This window comes from Mercurialis annua, linkage group LG1-X (assembly GCF_937616625.2).
Source record: "Mercurialis annua linkage group LG1-X, ddMerAnnu1.2, whole genome shotgun sequence".
Classification (NCBI taxonomy): domain Eukaryota; kingdom Viridiplantae; phylum Streptophyta; class Magnoliopsida; order Malpighiales; family Euphorbiaceae; genus Mercurialis; species Mercurialis annua.
In genome coordinates, this window is record NC_065570.1 from 7,565,915 (window position 1) to 7,579,967 (window position 14,053).

A 14,053-nucleotide genomic window follows, 5' to 3' on the forward strand; every position below is an offset into this window, starting at 1 on the left:
TTCATATGTTCATTTGCCAATTATTTAATCCAAGATTTTGGGGTTGTATATTCCTTGAAAAAGATCTTTTTTGTTATGAGTTAAAAAAAATTCAAATGTAGAATTCGGATTTTCGGTATCCGAGAAAGGTTCAGAAATGCCCTTTATATTTCTTCATATTGTTCCAATTTACTTTTTTACTATTAAATTTTTTAAATGTGAAGGACAATATTTGAATATTTCTCTATTCAAATATAAATAAATGGCTACAATTTAAACTAAAAGTTAGAAAATCGGCTAAAATTAACGATTTTAAAAGTTTAGTCCATAAACCAAAAAAGTTCGAAAAGCTGGAGTATTTTTAAACAATGAAACCTTTAAAATATTAATAGTTCATATCAAATTGAACAATTGAAATTGGGTTGCATGCTCCTTTCAAAGGTGTTCTTTTTATTTTTGTGTTATTAATTAGAAGAATTTCAGTTTATATGGATGGTGCAAATATTAAATATATAATATATGTTTCAATTAAAAACTATTACTCGCTCATTTAAAAAGTTTCATATTTTATTTTGAGATGTTCAATTTAGAAAGTTCCATTTTCATTTTTAATTTTTTTTTCCAATAATTTTTTTTTCTTACTCTTTTTTTATTCATCTTAAAAAAACACTATGGAAAATTTTACTATTATTAATACAGTCGAAATATAAAAACACATAAAAAATATAGATAATAAATATTTTTTTAATCTATGTGCAAAAGTAAATGGAACTTTTAATATGAGACGGAAGAAGTAGTTTTTAAATAATAAGTATATATCACTATTTATACTTATCAAGACTATAGTGATTATATTTTTATTTGATTATATTTATTTGTTAAAGGCTAAACTTTCATTAATAATAATAAAAATTATACAAATTAACGGTTCTTTAATAATTTAAAAGAACTATTCTAATGGAAGCTGTAAATACAGTCATCAAATCGAAATTTTCTAACCATTAAAAGGTTACCCAAAAACAAATAAGGTTTAAATATTGAACCTATGATCTTGAAATCCCTCAATTCATGAAACTTCAAACTTTTCAAGTTTTATCTTCAATATAGATTCGAAATTTATCTAATAAGATAATAACAACTATCATAGACAAATTATTAAAATAATCTAAAATAAAGATTTTTTTAAAGATTTTTTAAATTTGAGATTTTAGTCCAATCAAGAAATGTTTTAAATTTTTTGACCAGGTTAAAAATTCTTCAAAAGAAAAATGATTGTCATAACTATATAAAGATAGCAGAGATTTTCTGACTACCACCAGATCTAAATGTTTTCAAGCATTTTATGTGGAGTTTTATTAGAGAAAGAAGGTAAAGATTGAGAAAATAAAGAAGGTAGTTTTTCAATTAAGGGGCTAAAACCATCTCTTTAAAATTATTAGTTTAGTTTTGAATTTTTTAGAGAGATGGGAGATACTTTTTTTTTACTGAGAGAAAAAGAGTTGTAATATTTCATCCCATATTATAATGTCTTTTTATATATAAAATTTTCCTTTTCAATATTAAACTTTTATGTCTTTTTATGGAGTTACCATTTACTTGATGACAAAGAAATTTTTAAGACCAATATTTCTTTTTTTTTTGAGAGGGAGACCAATATTTCAATTGGACTCTTAATATGACAAGAAGATGTCTATTTATTATGAATAAATTATTCATTTTTAGGTAAAATGTTTGAATAAGACAAAGTAGATCTCAACATGAAGGTCTTCGTATTCATCAATATTTATTCTTAATCATTACCATATTATTTAATATAAACTTCAAAGTTAATTACGTGTGAATTTTCATGGGGTCTACATGGCTGGAATATTTTAGGGTGAAATAGGACTTTAGTGTTTACCATTTTCTTGTCTGGTAAATGGTAATATGCTTTTTTACATTCTTTTCTTGTACTATCAGTTTTAAAATATGCTGCGTGTTTCCGGACTGGAGCCATCTTGGCTCGGCTTTGCATCTAATGAAGGTGATCACTATTTTTCTTTATGATTAGACATGTATATTAAAGTCACAAAAACTGATAAAAACCGAAATTTATAGCTTTCGCATAAAACGTGGCACACATGAAATGGCGTACTAAAAGTTTAAGCTATAGGCAACAAACAAAAGAAGATCACCTGTTTGAATTCAAATATGATATAGATTTCTGTAAAAATTCAAAACCGAATAGCAAAATCTCCTATCACAACACACAAAAAGAAAGATTATCTTATCAAAACAGCTAAAAATCACAGTGTGCTTAACTGAAAGCTCATTCCCAAAAATTCTGATGTGCCTACATTTTCAAATCTCCCAAACAATCAGAAAATGAAAGCTTTATTGATTTATCAAAATTTCAGATTACAAAGAAATGAACTCTCTTCTCCTTTTATAACATAAGGAGGATCGGTTATTTCTTGATGAAAAATGAAAAGGAATCGTTTCTGTTACTAACTAACTAACTAGCAAAACTAATGAAAAACACATGCTCCTTCTTGCTATGCCACATTAGCAACACACATAACTTGCTGGAGCTGAAAATCCAACTGGTTACTTCTCGACTACGTAAGAGAATCCAAAACTTCAAACTCTTGAAGCATCAGAAAATAATCTGCTGCAACCTGCTGTAGAATAAAGCCTGTATTACTCTCTTCAAGCTGGATTATAGATATCTAATAATCCCAGTTTGGAAATTGAAGTAGAAAACATATAAGGTGGCAAGGGTTTTGTGAGACAATCACCCAGTTGGTTAACTGAGGACACATGCAATAACTTGATAATTCCGTCAGCCAATCTTTCTCTAATGAGATGACAATCAATGACAATATGTTTAAATCTCTCATGGTAGACATATGATTATGAGCAAGCTAGATTGCAGATATATTATCACAGTAGATAGTAGCAGGCTTAGCGACTTTGTGATGAAGATCAGGCAAAATAATGGATCTGAAAATAGAGGTTGCAGATCAAGAGGTTGCAGATATGGACGTATCTGGATGTCTAAAATAATACTTGAAATGTAACTAAGAAGATGGAATTTGGGCTTTGACCATGAATCCATCTTGGCTTAATACATCATTTGACCCCTAAATCATACTATTTTATTTTCTGCGACCTCTAAACTAATTTCGTATTCTTTTGAATCTCTTAATTTTTTTTTGTTCTATTTAACCCCTCATTCGGAATATGCACACCACGCGCGATGACGTGAATAAAATTGCTGACATGGCTTGGCTGACATGGGGTTACATAGAATAAAAAAATAATAGTTAAGAGGTCCAATGGAACACTAAAATAGTTTAGAGGCATAGGGAATAAAAGGATAAGCTTTAGGGGTCAAAAAATATATTAAGCCTAAATATTTTTTTAATTTAAATTAAAAAGTGATGTACTTTACATATTATTTAAAAAAGCCTTAAATAAAAATTATGAAATTTAGTGTGTTTTCCAATTTTAACACAAATTTTAAAAATTCAGAATTGATTTGAAAAGTTTGAAATTGCAAAAAATTAAAGCTAGTGTATTAAAATTTTTAAAATTGGAAATTCGTGAAACACACTAAAAATTATAATTTTTTTTAAAAATTTAGTCTTTTTTTTAATATTATCACAGTATAGTAAATTTATATATTTTATAATATCGTTAAAAACAGAGAAACTTCATTTATCATTATTGAAATGTAAACAAATATTTACATGTACAAGAAGTTATATTATGTAATTGTTTGACTAAATTTCAATATTTTTTTATTTTTCTAGAAGATTAAATGGATAAAAATTAAATAATTGTATTTTCGAGAAGGTTAAATGGGTAAAAATTAAAAATTTGAAGGCGCAATAGGAAAATAAAATAAATTCAGGGGTCAAATAGAACAAAATAGTGTAGTTCGGGAGTTCAATAGAACAATTTATGCATTTTAATTATACTTCGCTCGTTTTAAAGCGTTTGAAAACACGCGCTTTTCTCACGTTGGAGGAAAAAGGTCAGATCGGCGAAAGAATTGCAGTTGATGGGTTAAATAGAATATTAAATAAAGTTAAGAGATCCAATAAAATATTAAATTAGTTTAAAAATTTCAGAGAATAAAAGTGTATAGTTTAGCGAGCAGATGTATTAAGCCAATTCATCTTCCATACTAAAGTTAGTAAGGGCATATTTGGTAAATAACATTGAATTTAATAAATGAGATATAGTATGTACCCTTTGAATGGCCACTATTCTGTTTTTATAGGTGATTGTGCAAACCCTGTGGGGCTCTTGAATTTTATAAGTATTCCATTATGTCCTAATTATGTCATAATAATTTCATAACAAGAAACAAATATAATGTTGAATCTTGAAAGCTAGTGTGTGAGGCAATATCATCAAACTTCTTAATTATTGTTTTAAGATTTTTGTCCGTTACATGTTGTAGTAGTGTTTATTTTAGAATAATAAATGTTATAGATAAGGATGCATAATTGCATTACTTAATCCAACTAGTTAAATTAATCATCTTTCAACTATACATTTAAATTATTCTGAATTGGCTTAACCCCTGAAAAAACCCCCAACTTTCAACCCCCTTTCGTTTGCACCCTCACCTTTCAAAATCTCCAATTTTACCCAAATTATCACCTTTCATTTTCAATTGCACCCTAAAAATATTAAATTGGGCTTTTGTCACTAAAAAAAAGTTGAAATCGATACTTTATATTTTAATTCATGTTCTAAATAGTCTTTAATGTTTAAATTTCAACAACAAAACCATATTTAATGATATTTTTAATTGATTTATATTTTATATAAAAAAATTAACTTTTAAAATTTTAGGAAATATGGTTTTATTGTTGAAATTTAAACATTGAGGACTATTTAGAATATGTATTAAAATATAAATTATCGATTTGAACTTTTTTATAGTGAAAAAGAGCTAATTTAATATTTTTAGGGTGCAATTGAAAATGAAAGGTGGAAATTTGGGTAAAATTGGAGATTTTGAAAGGTGAGGGTGCAAATGAAGGGGGGTTGAAAGGTGGGGGGTTTTTCAGGGGATTAGCCTTCTGAATTTCATCAAAGTATTATATTCTCTATAGAATATTGACCAATATATCGGCATCTTTTTTTTCTTCCAAAAGGTAGAATAGTATATCGGCATCTCCTTTTTGTTAAGAAATTTTTATGATAATATCTCTGGAAATATTCATCATCGTATTAGCATTAATAAATTTATTTTAGAAAAATATATGTTTAGGTTTTATTATATATTTCTGTCAATAGGGTCCCTCTACTATAATTTACATATATTTATATTTTTAAGGAAAAAGGATAAAATATGTTTAAGTTATGGGTAAAGTATGCTTTCAACGTCTGAAAAGGTCAAATAAACCCGCCTCTAATGTTTTAAAATTGTATCATCTAAACCCTCATTAGAGGTCGTCGAGGACCCTAACATTTGTTAAATCGTATCAATGAGGAGCCCTAATGAGGGCTTAGATGATACAGTTTAAAAACGCTAAAGTTCTCGTTGCACCTTTCTAAACGTTGAGGGCCTACTTAATCCATAGGCTAAATGTAAAGGATTTATTTGACCCTTTTTTCTATTTTCAATTTTATAGATATTAGTCATGCCATCATAAGAAGTGTTAACAGTGTTAAGTTAGACTAAAAGTACCGATTGAAAACTTATTAAAATAATAATGCAAGAGCACAATTTGAAAAATTAATATAAAAATAAATAAATTTATCTAAATCGCATTAACGATGGGTTAAGTATGCAAATTTTAATTCCATAACAATGTCTTTCAAAATTTAAAATATAGAAATTTCATCTTGACAAATAACAATAGAAGGACGCAATTAGAAAAAAATATTAGTATAAAAATCTAAATATATATTTTACCAGTATTTTTTAAAAATTATTATGTTTACAAATTTGATGAAGGGTGACCATAGAAATAAAAGTATGAAGATCCCAATCAATAAAATTCAATTAAAAATATATTTGGTTGAAAATAATTCAGTAAAATTTATTTGTAAGTAAATATATAGTTGTATTTATGTTATTTAAAATTATATTTTTTAAATAACAAATTTATGACAGATGAATTACAAAATGGATTCAGCAATAAATAAATAAAAAATTAGATTAGAATTGAATCAAATAAGAAATAAAATTCAATTTCTTATAAGTTGTATCATTATAAACGGGTTATGTAATTAAGCTGAACTTATTATTTACCGAGTTTTTTTTAATCAGAAATATCATTATAGTGTTACTAACAACTTATTTGACCCGTAATAAACTTAATCAATGGTATTATTTAAAGTACAAAAATACAAAAGAAAATTGTTTAAGGTGTTGATTATTTAATATTCAATGATAGCTAGTTTAAAATATATAATTAACACCATGGTCAATATGAAATTTATGGATAACGATTTATTTTAACCTTTGCGTTAAAATAATTCTATGTAAAATATATGGGATGTGAAATGCATGATTGGGATTTATATGTCTAATAAATTCATTATATATGATGAAAATAGAGTTCGAGTCATTAACGTCTCTACCAACAAATTACATAAACCATTAGATTGTAATGTAAGCCAAAATTAGTATATTTCATAAATTAATTTATCGATTTCAGTCATTTTAATTACTAGCTATAGAGTTTCAAAAAAATAAAAAATTACTAGCTATAGAGTGATGACTTTTGTTCTGGCTTTTTACCATCCAAAACTATAATGCCACGAAATGGGATCTTTCAGATTTTAAGTTTAGGGCTACGTAAACTGAATCTTTTTGGTAGTATTTTACATGCAGTTCGATTGTTATTTACATATTAATATATTTATGAGTTCTTCCATTTGATTTTATATTATGTTTTTTTTAGAATATATTATGTTTTTTTATTCAACAAATATATAACCCTCAATCGAAAAACGCACTTGGATAAACCTATTTTAGCTAAATCTAGGCAATATAATATTTTTACTGCTTCGACTATATCTTTTTGCAGAACAGTTACCAACATTTTATTTATTACATTTTGATAATCTAACTATTATTTTTATAACAATGAAATGCTATTATATGATTTTAGTTTAACTTTTAACCTATATAAATGGGGGAAAATAATATAATCAATTCACAGTTAGACATCATATAGTGTGGTTAACTACGCCATTTTATATCTCAATTTCAGATAGATAAAAAATTGATTTAAAATAATAAAATAACCTCCATTTGTTGTAAAAATTATAGTTGAATTACCGAAATCTAACAAATGAAACATCAATCACCATTATGTAAAAAATTAGTAATATTTAAGCAACCATAAAAATACTTAATTTACAATTTTATATTTCTTCAGCCGTTTTTTGTTATTCCTACACAAAATCGAGTTCAGATAGAAATCTAGGTCATCTCGTTCTTCTTCGATAAACACAAAAACCGTAAATTACTTACTCTTTCTTTTTCATTAAAAACACGAACCACTGGACCTACTTTTTTTATTACTAAACCTAGCTAACTGCTTTTACAAAACATATTTTGGATTGTTTTTGGAGTTATCCGCTACCAAGTTTCTAGGATTGTTCTCTGCAGGTAATGGAGACCTCGAAACAAATTTCTTCAAAAGCCACAAGCTCTTGTTTGCCACCAGGTGTGTGCAAAAAGCGATCGAAACCGAAAAACCAAACCGACTAAAATATTCAGTTCGATTCGATTTTTAAAATATTTGGTTCGGTTTTTTTTCTTGAAACTGGAAAATTGGATAAACCGAACCGACAGAATTATTGTATATATAAATTAAATACTGTCATTTATTTACTAAATTACAGAGTAGTGTGGTGGTATAGTGTGCTTTATACTAAATAAGGGACCACAGTTCTAGTCCCAAAATTCTCTTTTTCTATCAAAATTCAGAAAAATAGAAGAAAAATAGAGAAAAGTGGATGATGGGATTCAAATCCAGGAAGAATAGATAAAATGCACGACAGTTTCCAACAAGCCACAAACTGATAATGATATATCTGTACGCGAATAGGTCTATATCGGTTACCGACCGAACCAAACCAAAATATATATTCTATTTAGGTTTGGTTTTTTCAGGAGGAAAAAACCAATCAATTTTGGTTGCAAGGCTCGGTTTGATAACCGAACCGACCGATGCACACCTTTATTTGCCACAAGTAATAGAGACTTCTAATTTTGGTGTGTGTAACAATTTTGATGGGCACTTTGTTAAGATGGGTGGTCAAACAACATATTTTAAGGGTGATATTAAGTATGATGTTGGATTTAACATGTGTTCACCTAGAAATATTCCGGACTCTAATCTTTGAATTTATAAATGGGATCGGTTTGAGGTTTGATGCTTTAACGAACCTATAAAGATATTCACATGACTTCTTTGATTAAAAACACTTAACCACGTGATTTAAATGATAATAATATGGGAGTTAATAAACTCAGGCGAGATTAATACTGAAAACTACTTCTAAATTAAAACAATCCGGAGATTGCGGGATAAAAAAACTGACTTGGTTTTTGATTGATTGATTTGTTTATACAAAAATAATGAATCTCTGAGTTATATATAGTTCTACAAAACCAAAATTCCTAATTTAACTATAACTAATATTCTTAAAGAGAAACACTCCTAATAAGTTGCAAATTCCTAATAAAAATAAAAGCTAATCTAAAAAGGCTTTGAGTTGGGATTAATCCCCTTAATAAGCGCACATGATGTTCGGACCCATAATATTTTTGGGCCGGTGTAAACAACATGAATAGTGTCACGACCCAATTTCATGAATCGTGACCGGCGCTAGGGTATGGGTATTGTTGTACCAAAACCCGTAGCAAGCCTTGCGGAAATCAAATAACATTTAAACCTGCAGAAAACTGTTCGGGGGCAACCGAGACTCCAACCTAAGTCTAGCAATTTATAATACAGTTCTAATATAAATAACTTAAGTATCTGAAATATACCACGGCATGCCTTAAATATAATATTAAAATATTCCAGTGTAAACATGCTAATAATAAATAATCGGTCTACTCGACAATCCCAATGCAATAACAAATGTAATATATAAACTAGTTCTACTGCGGTCTAAGAGTTTGAAAACAGAAACTAGTTTAATAACATAAAAAACCTCCGAGGAATCAAAATAATCGGAGTGGACCAGCTTTCAAATCACGAACCTGGAAAATTTGGGAACACAACGGGGTCAGATATACTGAGATGAGTTCGCAATACTATTTACATTTATTAAGTTTAAAACCCTTAAATCAAAACATTTTTATACTAATATAATATGATTATGGAAAAACAGTATTGAAATGATCCCAGCGTAAGTATGACATAGCATACCGAAACCCAGAGTGGACGGGAACAAATCCTCGTCATATAAATATACCAGCGTAAGCAAGACTTTAGTCTGCCGTTTCCCAGAGTACTTACCGGTGCACACAGTCTCGATACAAGCCTATCGAGTAGCTCGTTTCAATCCAGATCCATAATCCGTAAAAACAGTTCACAAACATTTATAATATTAAAATACGATGCGGTACTTAATAAAGCGGTAAATAGCACTACAAACTCACTGCTTGCTTATCCACGTGATCTTGGCAAACAGCTAACCCTGCGTAGACTCCGAAGCACGAACAGTCGACAGGTCTAAAATAATAAATAGGTTAAAATCCGTTGACCCCTAACTCTAAGATCACTAGACACCACGTAGGACTAGCACAATTAAATAACCAGATAAATCACAGAAGAACACAATTCTCAAATAAATTATAATGCCGTAATTAATTCAAGACTATTGAGTTCGTACTTAAATCCAATCCGAAAATATTATTAAAATAATATTTAATTGATAAATAAAATCAATTCCTCAAATAGTGGGGTAGCCGAATTTCTTAAAACTACCAAGCTATCCCACAAGTCGGTGACCCAAGTCCAAACCGACCCAACCATAAAGCCAGAGTTATAAACCACAGTTTATAATTAATATTAAATAAAATATTAATTAATATCAAAATAGAACTCAATAGCTTGAAACCCAAGTAATTAAATATTACCGGCAATATCTCAAATAATTACATAGCATAATAAAGCAAAAATATGACTTTAATTTCAAAGGCACCCTAAGCCAAAAATATCAAATTATCAATTAAATAATAATTAATAATAATTATTAATTTAATTTTTAAATACTCAAATATTATTTTTAGGTCTTAAAAATAATATAATTCATTTGACAACTTTTAAATAAAATAAAATCCCAATACTTATTTAATATAGTCAATATAAAATCTTATGTATAACTATTATAAAATTAATATTTAATTTAAACTTAAAATATCAATGCCCGAAGTAATTTCAATTTATAAATAATTATATTATTTAAAACGTTAATTAATGAGTCGAAACCAAATTCGCAAATTGAAATCAAAAATCAATTAAAACAGTTAAAAGATAAGTTTAGGAACCAAAAGATTTAAGACACAAAAACTTGATAACCAAAGTTATCATTTAGCCAATAAGAATTTGAATTGGCCAATAGCCATATGACACAAAGTCATCTTCTTCATTTATACACAAACCAAACCCAAACACACAACTCCAAACAATTGCAGAAACTTCAATCATTAACCAAACTATCAATTCATTAACTAACTAACTAATGAATTTGAATCATACAAACTAAAGACTTTCTAACCTAACCATAATCAATAACATATTCAAACTTGGCAAGAACCCAAAGCAATGAAATCAAAATCAATCACAGTAACCAAATTATCATAACAAGAAACGAGCTCAAGACAACCGAAGATTCAATCACTGAGACATTAAAACGACGAGCTAACAATCACACTAACGATTAACCATTCAATGATAGATAACCTAACGATCAAAGGAACAACCAAAAACTCATGTAAACAACCCCCCACATATTCGGCAGAAACCTTCAACATGTATACCGAAATAATACGTGAAAAAACGATGAAGCGGCATCGATTGTTACGAGTTCGTTTACGTACCGTTTGACGAATGAATGGTGTAGAAACGTAGATGCGTGAGTCTACTTTCACGGGAAACAAACGGAATTGATTTCGACCTCCGAACGGCTGCCAAACGAATCAAATTTCAGAAGGGTCGAATTAACTTTAAAACAGAATTTCCAGAAAACGGTAAAACGGCGGCGATTGGTACGAGAAATATAACGTACCGTTCTTCGAAACAAAAGTTGGGATTTGTAGATACATGAGTCTTCTATCTCTGGAAGGAAGCGGAACCTATTTCGGTTCAGAAACGATAGAGAAATCAGTGATGAACGGAGATGTCGTTTTTGAACAAAACTGAAATTAATGAATCACAAACTTACCAAGATTTGGTAAGATCCTGAGATGAATATAGCCGATGAAATTCAGAGAATTTGGAGAGGGAGTGACGGCCAAAGTTTGATGAAGAAGTAGGGAAGGAATTTAGGTTAAAAACGTTGCTTAAATAGGGTAGGAAATCAGCCTAAACGAGACAGCCGGTAAGGTCTCGTTCGAGACCTGCTAGTCTCGAACGAGACCTGTGTAATTTAACACTGGTCTCGTTCGAGACCAGCAGGTCTCGAACGAGACCTTAGTTAAATTTCACAGGTCTCGTTTGGGACCTGCTGGTCCAAACGAGACCGGGTCAACCAATTGGTTGACCCACCAATTAAAACCTAAACCAAAATTTTCTCAAACCATCAAATCGAATCACGAAATCACAATCGACCCAAATTTAAAATCGAAAAATCAAAAAAATAACTTTAAATTTTTACGGGTTATTACAAATAGGGTTAGATATTTGAATTTGAAGATGACATTAAGAAGTTAGGATATAATAAGTTCAAATTATACTATCAAGTTACTGGTATGAACCTAACTCATGGGTTGAAAGAATTACAAAAAGATGGTGATCTAATATAAATGTTTCAATAGGGAAAAAAGGATGGGAAAGATTTTTTTTGGTTGTAATTTGAATAGGAAAGGAAAATAGATGACACTGAAACAAATGTATCAGTTGAGAATGTACGAGATGAAAATGTATATTTTCCAATTGGTGAAAGTGATACCGATGACGAGATTGGGGACAATAAACTTTCAAATGATGAGGAATATATTCAGACAAGGTTGAAAAAGCTAAATATAGGAGGGCAACAATTGTCATGTTGGAAGCAAATATTTTAAGAGGTAATGAAGGGTTGATACACTTCAATAGTCCGTGAAATGAGAGCCATGATGCTACATAGTTTGTTGATCCAGAAAGTGGATATATAAGTGATTATGATAATTCAGAATATGATGTCAATTCAATATGCAGCTATAGTTATCACACCTTTTTTCGTAGGAAATTTCATTATCAATGCTCTTATGCTGGTCACGGCTGCCGAATCGTGAAGGAAAAGCCTTCCTATAATGGCGTTGTAAGAGAGTTCCATGTCTACTATGTTGAATAGCGTGGTGATCTTTTTATTTATTCCTTTTTCTAGCTCTACCATTATTGCCAGAGTCACTACCACCAAAGGGTTGATTGGCGGACCTCCGAGTCCCGAAAGCGGGATTAGAATTCTTTGGAGCTTTGCTACTGCTCCTCTGAGGTTCACCACGCTTCCTTCATCTATCAAATTCTTTCCATGTTCCAGTTTTCTATAACGGTTGTCACTACTAAGGCATCGTTATGTGGTACCTTGACATGTTCATAGTCTTCCATGTCGAACGTTATTATTGGCATGTGAGATTGTCTTATGCTCAGAGCTTATTTCTTTTGCTTCTCTTTGTCTTTCTTTTCTTTAGGTTTTTCTTCTCTGTACCTCCTCTCTCCTCGTTGATCATTGTTTTTTTACAAACTTTTTGTGTTCACTTGCTTCTATCATTCTTTCAATCTCGGTTTTTAAGTCTCGATATTCTTCTCTATCGTGGCCATACATAGAACTTGTAGAATCTTTTAGTGCCATGCACCTCTGTTCTCATCTTTTGAGGTCACTTCACATCACGTGCATTTTTTTTAAATCCATATTAGGACTGTTATTCAGTTTGTGTTGAGTGGTGTGTAGTTTCTTTTATCATCTCCGCTATCATACGTGCTTTTGTATCTGGGGGCAAGTCGCCATTTGTCATCCGGACTGTGATTTTTTTTTCGTGTCTTGAGGATTTTATCCATTAATTTCTCATTCTTTGAATCCTTGGTCTTGGTCTCCTTTTCTCTTATAGCTCTTTGCCTTTCGTCCACCCCGAAATACTTCTGGGCGATTCCCATTAGATTTGTGAAACTGGTGGGCTTGTTTATTAACAGCTTGTCTATTAGCTTTTCGAATCTAGTTCAATCCCGGAGAGCTTCAGCGGCTATGTCAACATTGAGGTTGTCAATCTTCATAGCTTTCTTGTTGAATCTTACACATAACTCTGTAGGGTTCCTCCCTCCTCTTGAATACAGGTTCTTAGTATGCTATATGTGGGTTTAGCAGGTATATTTGTTAAATACATGCCAATGCGTTCATCGAATATAACAGTGCAATTTTTGATAGAATGAGAATTTAACCTGTTGGACCATCTCCGAGCAGTTCATGTTAGCGTCATGGGGAAAACTCTTCACATGATCGCACAAGTCACATTGAATAACCCAATGGTTGCATAAAATTTGGAGGCGTGATCCCTAGGATCTCCCTCTTCATTAAAAGTTGGGAAGGTCGGTCACTTTATATTATGAGGAATCGTCTCCTCCATAATTTTTGCCAACAGGGGGCGAATCCTTTAGTTTTAATTCATATAGATCCAATTCTTCAGCTTTTAGATTTTTCAACGGCTTGGCTCTTTATTTTTCTAGGTCCTTTTATACTACATACGCAGCTTTCATTTTGGGCAAAGATTCAAAATATTTTCCTTCGTCTTCTTCTTGGTTTTTGGCTCTACTTGATTGTGATTTTTGCAGGCCCTCACACGTACTCTTGTTCCTGGTTTGAATTTCATCTTCATTTATTTGTTCGTTTTGCCTCAGATTTTCTT